A 7,692-nucleotide genomic window follows, 5' to 3' on the forward strand; every position below is an offset into this window, starting at 1 on the left:
CTGTTTTCCATAGTTCTGCATCAAATTACATTCCCACCAACAATGTAGGAGGGTTCCCTTTTCTCCACACCCTCTCCAGCATTTATTATTGTATTTGTAGACTTTGATGATGGCCATTCTGACTGGTATGAGGTAATACCTCATTGTAGTTTTGATTGGCATTTCTCTAGTAATTAGCAATATTGAGCATCTTTTCTTGTGCCTACTGGCCATCTATATGCCTTCTTTGGAGAAATGTTTATTTAGATCTTCTGCCCATTTTTTGATTGGGTTGTTTGGGTTTTTTTGATATTGAGCTGTATGAGCTGTTTGTATATTTTGGAAATTAATCCGTTGTCGTTTGCATCATTTGCAAATAGTTTCTCCCGTTCCATAGGTTTTCTTTTCATTATGTTTATGGTTTCTTTTGCCATGCAAAAGTTCTTAAGTTTAATTATGTCCCATGTGTTGATTTTTGTTTTTATTTCCATTACTCTAGGAGATGGATCAAAAAAAAATTGCTGTTATGTTGAATTAGAGTGGCAAGAGTGGGCATCCTTGTCTTGTTCCTGATCTTAGAAGGAATGCTTTGAGCTTTTCACCATTCAGTATGATGTTAGCTGTGTGTTTGTCATATATGGCCTTTATTATGTTGAGGTGTGTTTTCTCTATGCCCACTTTCTGGAGAGTTTTTATCATAAATGATGTTGGATTTTATCAAAAGCTTTTTCTGGACCTATTGAGATGATCATATGGTTTTTATTCTTCAACTTGTTAATGTGGTGTATCACATTGATTGATTTGTAGATATTGAAAAAAATCCTTGCATTTCTGGGATAAATCCCACTTGAGCATAGTGTATGATCATTTTAATGTATTGTTGGATTCAGTTTGCTAGTATTTTGTTGAGTATCATGGTGTCTTTGTTTATCAGTGATATTGGCCTGTAACTGTCTTTTTTTGTATCTTTGTCTGGTTTTCTTATCCCGGTGATGGTGGCCTCATAGAATGAGCTTGGGGGTGTTCCTTCCTCTGCAATTTTTTGAAAGAGTTTCAGAAGGATAGCTGTTATCTCTTCTCTAAATGTTTGGTAGAATTTGCCTGTGAAGCCATCTGGTCCTGGACTTTTGTTTGTTGGGAATTTTTAAATTACAGGCTCAATTTCAGTACTGGTAATTGGTCTGTTCGTATCTTCCATTTCTTCCTGGTTCAGTCTTGGGTGATTGTACCTTTCTTAATATTTGTACATTTCTTCTAGGTTGTCTGTTTTATTGGCATACAGTTGCTCACAGTAGTCTCTTATGATCCTTTGTATTTCTGTGGTGTTTGTTGTAACCTCTCCTTTTTCATTTCTAACGTTACTTATTTAGGCCCTTTACTTTTTGTCTTGATGAGTCTGGCTAAAAGGTTTATTAATTTTGTGTATCTTTTCAAAGAACCAGCTTTTAGTTTCATTGATCTTTTCTTTTGTTTTCTTCATGTCCATTTCATTTATTTCTGCTCTCATCTTTATGATTTATTTTCTTCTAATAACTTTGGGTTTCGTTTGTCCTTCTTTCTCTAGTTACTTTAGGTATGACGTTAGTTTTTTTTTTGTTTTTTGGGTTTTTTTTGCGGTACGTGGGCCTCTCACTGTTGTGGCCTCTCCCGTTGTGGAGCACAGGCTCTGGACACGCAGGCTCAACAGCCATGGCTCACGGGCCCAGCCACTCCGCGGCATGTGGGATCTTCCCAGACCAGGGCACGAACCCGTGTCTCCTGCATCGGCAGGCAGACTCTCAACCACTGGGCCACGAGGGAAGCCCGAGGTTAGGTTTTTATTTGAGATTTCTCTTATTTCCTGAGGTAAGATTTATCGCTATAAACTACCTTCTTAGAACAGCATTTGTTATGTCCCAAAAGTTTCAGAGCGTTGTGTTTTCATTTTCTTTTGTGTCTAGGTATTTTTTGATTTTCTCTTTGATTTCTTCAGTGATCCATTGGTTGTTTAGTAACATATTATTTAGCCTCCATGTGTTTGTGTTTTTTAGAGTTTTTTTGTATTTTTGTTGTTGATTTCTAATCTCATAGCATTTTGGGCAGAAAAGATGCTTGATACGATTTCAATTTTCTTAAATTTACTGAGGCTTGATTTGTGGCCCAAGATGTGATCTATCCTGGAGAATGTTCCATGTGCACTTGAGAAGAAAGTGTATTCTGCTGCCTTTGGATGGAATGCCCTGTAAATATCAATTAAGTCCATCTGGTCTAATGTGTCATTTAAAGCCTTGGTTTCCTTATTTATTTTCTGTCTCGGTGATCTGTCCATTGAAAGTGGGTTGTTAAAGTCCCCCGCTATTATTCTGTTACTGTCGATTTCCCCTTTTATGGTTGTTAGCATTCGCCTTATGTATTAAAGTGCTCCTATTGTGTGCATATATATTTACAAATGTTATATCTTCTTGGACTGATCCTTTTGATCATTTTGTAGTATCCTTCTTTGTCTCTTGTAACAGTCTTTATTTTAAAGTCTCTTTTTTTAATAAATTTATTTATTTTTGGCTGCATTGGGTCTTCGTTGCTGTGCATAAGCTTTCTCTCATTGTGGTGAGTGGAGGCTACTCTTTGTTGCAGTGCACGGGCTTTTCATTGTGGTGGCTTGTCTTGTTGCGGAGCATGGGCTCTAGATGCGTGGGCTTTGGTAGTTGTGGCATGTGGGCTCACTAGTTGTGGCTTGTGGGCTCTAGAGCACAGACTCAGTAGTTGTGGCACACAGGCTTAGTTGCTCCATGGCATGTGGGATCTTCCTGACCAGGGCTCAAACCCGTGTCCTCTGCATTGGCAAGTGGATTCTTAACCACTGTGCCACCAGGGAAGCCCTAAGGTCTCTTTTGTCTGATGTGGGTATTGCTACTCCAGCTTTCTTTTGATTTCAATTTGCATGGAATACCTTTTTCCATCTCCTCACTTTCAGTCTGTATGTATCCCTAGGTCTGAAGTGGTTCCCCTGTAGACAGCATATATATGGGCCTTTTTTTGTATCCATTCAGCCAGTCTGTGCCTTTTGGTTGGAGCATTGAATCCACTTACATTTAAGGTCATTATTGATATGTATGTTCCTGTTGCTATTTTCTTGATTGTTTTGGATTTTTGTTGATCTTCTTTCTTCCTTTCTTCTGTTTTCTATTGTGGTTTGCTGGCTATCTTTAGTGTGGTGTTTGGGTTGTCTTTTCTTTTGTGTGTGTGTGTGTCTAGTGTAGTTTTTGGGTTTTGTAGGTCGCAGGAGGTTTCGATATAGCAGTCTATACATGTGCAAGGTTGTTTTATGTTGCTGGTCTCTTAGTTTCAAACGCAATTCCCATTTCCTGCATTTGTACTCTCCTCATGGTTGCTGGTTTTAATATAATATTTGTGTGTGGATGATTTCCTACTGTTACTTTATGTTTTTCTTTACCAGTGAGATCTTCCACTTGTGATTTTCTTGTTTCTAATTCTGCCCTCTTCCCCCCACCCCCACAGAAGTTTCTTTAGCATTTGTTGTAAGGCTAGTTTGGTGGTACTGAATTCTCTTAGCTTTTTTGCTTGTCTGTGAAGCTTTGATTTCTCTGTCAAATCTGAATGAGAGCCTTGGTGGGTAGAGTATTCTTGGTTGTAGTTTTTCCCTTTCATCACTTTAAGTATATCCTGCCACTCCTTCTGGCCTGAAGAGTTTCTGCTGAAAAATCAGCTGATAACCTTATGGGGATTATCTTGTATGTTATTTGTTGCTTTTCCCTTGTTGCTTTTAATATTTTTTCTTTGTATTTAATTTTTGTCAGTTTGATTAATATGTGTGTTCCTCCTTGGGTTTATCCTATATGGGACTCTGCATTTCCTGGACTTGGGTGACTTTTCCTTTTCCATATTAGGTAATTTTTGGCTATAATTTCTTAAAATATTTTCTCAGGTTCTTTCCCTTTCTCTTTTTCTTCTGGGACCCCTATAATGTGAATGTTGGTGTGTTTAATGTTGTCCCAGAGGTCTCTGAGACTGTCCTCTTTTCTTTTCATTCTGTTTTCTTTATTCTGTTTTGTGGCAGTGATTTTCACCACTCTGTCTTCAAGCTCACTTATTCATTCTTCTGCCTCAGTTATTCTGTGATTGATTCCTTCTAGTGTGTTTTTCACTTCAGTTATTGTGTTGCTCATCTGGGTGTTTTATAAGTGTTTTACATCTATGTTAAACATTTCTTCTATCTTTTTGGTCTGTGCATCCATTCTTTTTCCAAGATCTTGAATCACCTTTACTACCATTACTCTGTGAATCCTTTTTCAGGTAGATTGCCTATCTCCTCTTCATTTAGTTGTTCTTGTGTGTTTTTTTCTTGTTCCTTCATCTGCAACATATTTCTCTGTTGTTTCATTTTGTCTTTCTGTGTTTGTGGTACCCTTTCTGCAGGCTGCAGGATCATAGTTCCACTTGCTTCTACTGTCTGTCCCCTGCTGAGTAAGGTTAGTCCAGGGTTTTGTGTAGGGGTCCTGGTGGGAGGGACTGGTGCCTGCCCTCTGGTAGGTGGAGCTTGGTTTTGTCCCTCTGGTTGGCTGGGGTGTGTTTATAGATGACTCTAAGTTCAGTGTGGCTTTCAGCACCCTGTCTGCTAATGGGTGGGTCTATGCTCCTATCCTGCTGGTTGTTTGACCTAAGGCCTTCCAGCATTGGATCCTGCAGGTTGTTGGGTGGGGCCAGGTCTTGCTGCCAAAGTGCAGAGCTCCAGTAATCAATATTCCCTGGGGCCTCTGCTACCCTTTTCCTTTCCCCCACAGTGATCTACAGCTGACCTTCGCCTCCACAGGGGACCTTCCAAGATCCCTAGCTAGATCTAGCCCAGGTTCCTGTGGAGGTACTGCTTTGTGCTTAGCGCCAGTGCACATGAGGCCTTGTGTGCCCCACCCAAGAGTGGAGTCTCTGTTTCCCCAAACCCTATGGAGCTCCTGCACTGAAGCCTAGCTGGACTTCAAGGCTAAATGCTCTGGGAGTTCTTCATCCTGATGCCAGACCCTCAGACTGTCTTGGAGGGCTATTTCTATTTGGAAACATTCCTGTGTAGGCTGCAGGGGTTTAATATTTTTGGTGTGAGGGCTGTTCTTAGTATAGATGTATGCCACCTTTTTTTTTTTTTTTTTTTTTTTGCGGTACGTGGGCCTCTCACTGTTGTGGCCTCTCGGAAGCACAGTCTCCGGACGTGCAGGCTCAGCGGCCGTGGCTCATGGGCCTAGCCGCTCCGCGGCATGTGGGATCTTCCCAGACCAGGGCACGAACCCACGTCCTCTGCATTGGCAGGCGCACTCTCAACCACTGCGCCACCAGGGAAGCCCTATGCCACCTTTTTCCACAGTATATATGCTGGCTGTTATCCCCTTGATAGGAGGGGTGACTTATGTTGTGGCATCCAGAGCCTGTGCTGGATATTCAGCAGGGGCTCCCTTTGTCACTGCGCTGTAAGGGGTAGGGTCTGCTCCCTAGTTGTTGGAATACGTGCGCCCAGGTCTGTTTCTTAGCTGTGTTTTTGATCTTTGGTGTGAGCACTCCCAGGATTGGAGCACTCCCACTGGAGAGAAGCCACAGATTATTCCTCCTCTGGAGCCATTCACCTGTGGGTGTGCTCTGCTGTGTCACCTTTCACCTGTTGTTCAAGCTCTCAGATTACACTGCTGTAGACACTGCTCTCAGAACCACCTTAACCATGGGTATGCTGGCAGTTGGCCTTGGTGCCTCTCAGGTTTTGTTTTCTCCAGACCACCAGCATAGATCCACTGAAGTCTGGTCCCAGGATTGCAATACTCATGGATCTGCACCCACTGTGGTTGCTGCTGGGGCAGCTCAGACTCACCGGGCCCAACCCCCTAGGGTATAGGCCCACAAATCCCACAGTTGCTAAAGCTAGGCCCACCTTGGCTGCAGGAGCACTCGTTGTCAGTTCAGATGTTCTGCAGGTGATACGTTGACAAAGCTGTTCGCAGTGGTGTAAACCTGCGGTTTGTGCAGCTGTGAAGGGAGACTTCAGCTCTTCTTCCTTAGTTGCACAGCCCCTGGGGCTCAGTTGTGGTTTCAGCCCCACCTCTGTGTGTGTTCCAGCCACAGGCATCTGCTCCCGAGACTGCCCTGGATCACCCTAGCCCACCCCAGCAAGGACAGGGTGGGGAGGAAGAGTGGGCAGCCAGGGATGCGAGGGCCCTCCCTGGCAGGAGCCCTTCCAGTACCTGCAGAGGTAGGGGCCAGCACGTGAAGAGAAAGGCTGCAATGGTAGCCCCACCCTTTACACATCATTCAACGATAGCGCTTCACTTCTTTGGTGGTCTAGGCTTCCTCCATGAGCATTCCCAGTTGTGAAGCTCATCACTCTCATCCCATCGGGCTGTCTCCTTGCAGCCAACAGCAGTCCCCTCCCCAGGTCTACTCTCCAAACCCCGCGTTCCAACACTCAGCCTCTGTCCACACTAGTGGACATGTCTCAGGCTGGGGTGTGCAGGGCTATGGCACAATAATCTATGTAGGTCTCACTCTGTCCTGCTTGACACAGACCAGTTGCTGCACTCTCCTCTGAGCCCCCGAAGCTCCCCTTCTGTCCCAGTTAATCTCCCTGCCATTGAGGATCTTCCCCAGGTGTGGGAACCTCTCCTGTCCTTCAGATACCCCCAGGGCTGCAGCTGCCATCTTGCTTCCTCTCCTCTTCCTTTTCCTTTCTTCTTTCTTTCATCCTACCCGGTTACACAGGGATCTTTCTTGTCCTTTAAGGTGTTTGAGGTCCTCTGCTAGTGTTCAGCAGGTGCTCTGTGTGTATTGTTCCATTGTAGATGTATTCTTTTTTTAATATTTATTTTTTTAAGTTGGAGTGTAATTGCTTTACAATGTTGTGTTAGTTTCTAAATCAGCCATCTGTATACATATATCTGCTCACTCTTGGACCTCCCACCCATCCCACCCATCTAGGTCATCACAGAGCACCAAGCTGAGCTCCCTGTGCTATACAGCAGGTCCCACTATCTATTTTACACATTGTAGTGTTTTTATGTCAAACCTAATGTCCCAAATCATCCCACCCTCCCCTGCCCTCCGGGTGCTGACACATCCATTCTCTATGTCTGTGTTTTTATTCCTGCCCTACAAACATGTTCATCTGTACCATTATTCTAGATTCCACATATATGCGTTAATATACGATATTTGTTTTTCTTACTTCACTTTGTATGACAGACTTTAAGTCCATCCACATCTATACAAATGACCCAGTTTAATTTCTTTTTATGGCTGAGTGATATTGCATTATATATATGTACCACATTTTCTTTATTCATCTGTCGATGTAGATTCAGGTTGATTCAATGTCCTGGCTATTCTAAATAGTGCAGCAGTGAACATTGGGGTACATGTGTATTTTTGAATTATGGTTTTCTCAGGGTATATGTTCAGTAGTGGGATTGCTGTGTCATATGCTAGTTCTTTTTAGTTTTTTAATGAACCTCCATACTGTTCTCCACAGTGGCTGTATCAATTTGCATCCCCACCAACAGTGCAATAGGTTTCCCTTTTTCTCTGCACCCTCTCCAATATTTACTGCTTGTAGATTCTTTGATGGTAGCCATTCTGACTGGGGTGAGGTGATAACTCATTGTAGGTTTGATTTGCATTTCTCTAATAATTAGTGATGTTAAGCATCTTTTCATGTGCCTCTTGGCCAGCTGTATATCTTCTTTG

The sequence above is a fragment of the Phocoena sinus genome, chromosome 1, assembly GCF_008692025.1.
Source record: "Phocoena sinus isolate mPhoSin1 chromosome 1, mPhoSin1.pri, whole genome shotgun sequence".
NCBI classification, from domain to species: domain Eukaryota; kingdom Metazoa; phylum Chordata; class Mammalia; order Artiodactyla; family Phocoenidae; genus Phocoena; species Phocoena sinus.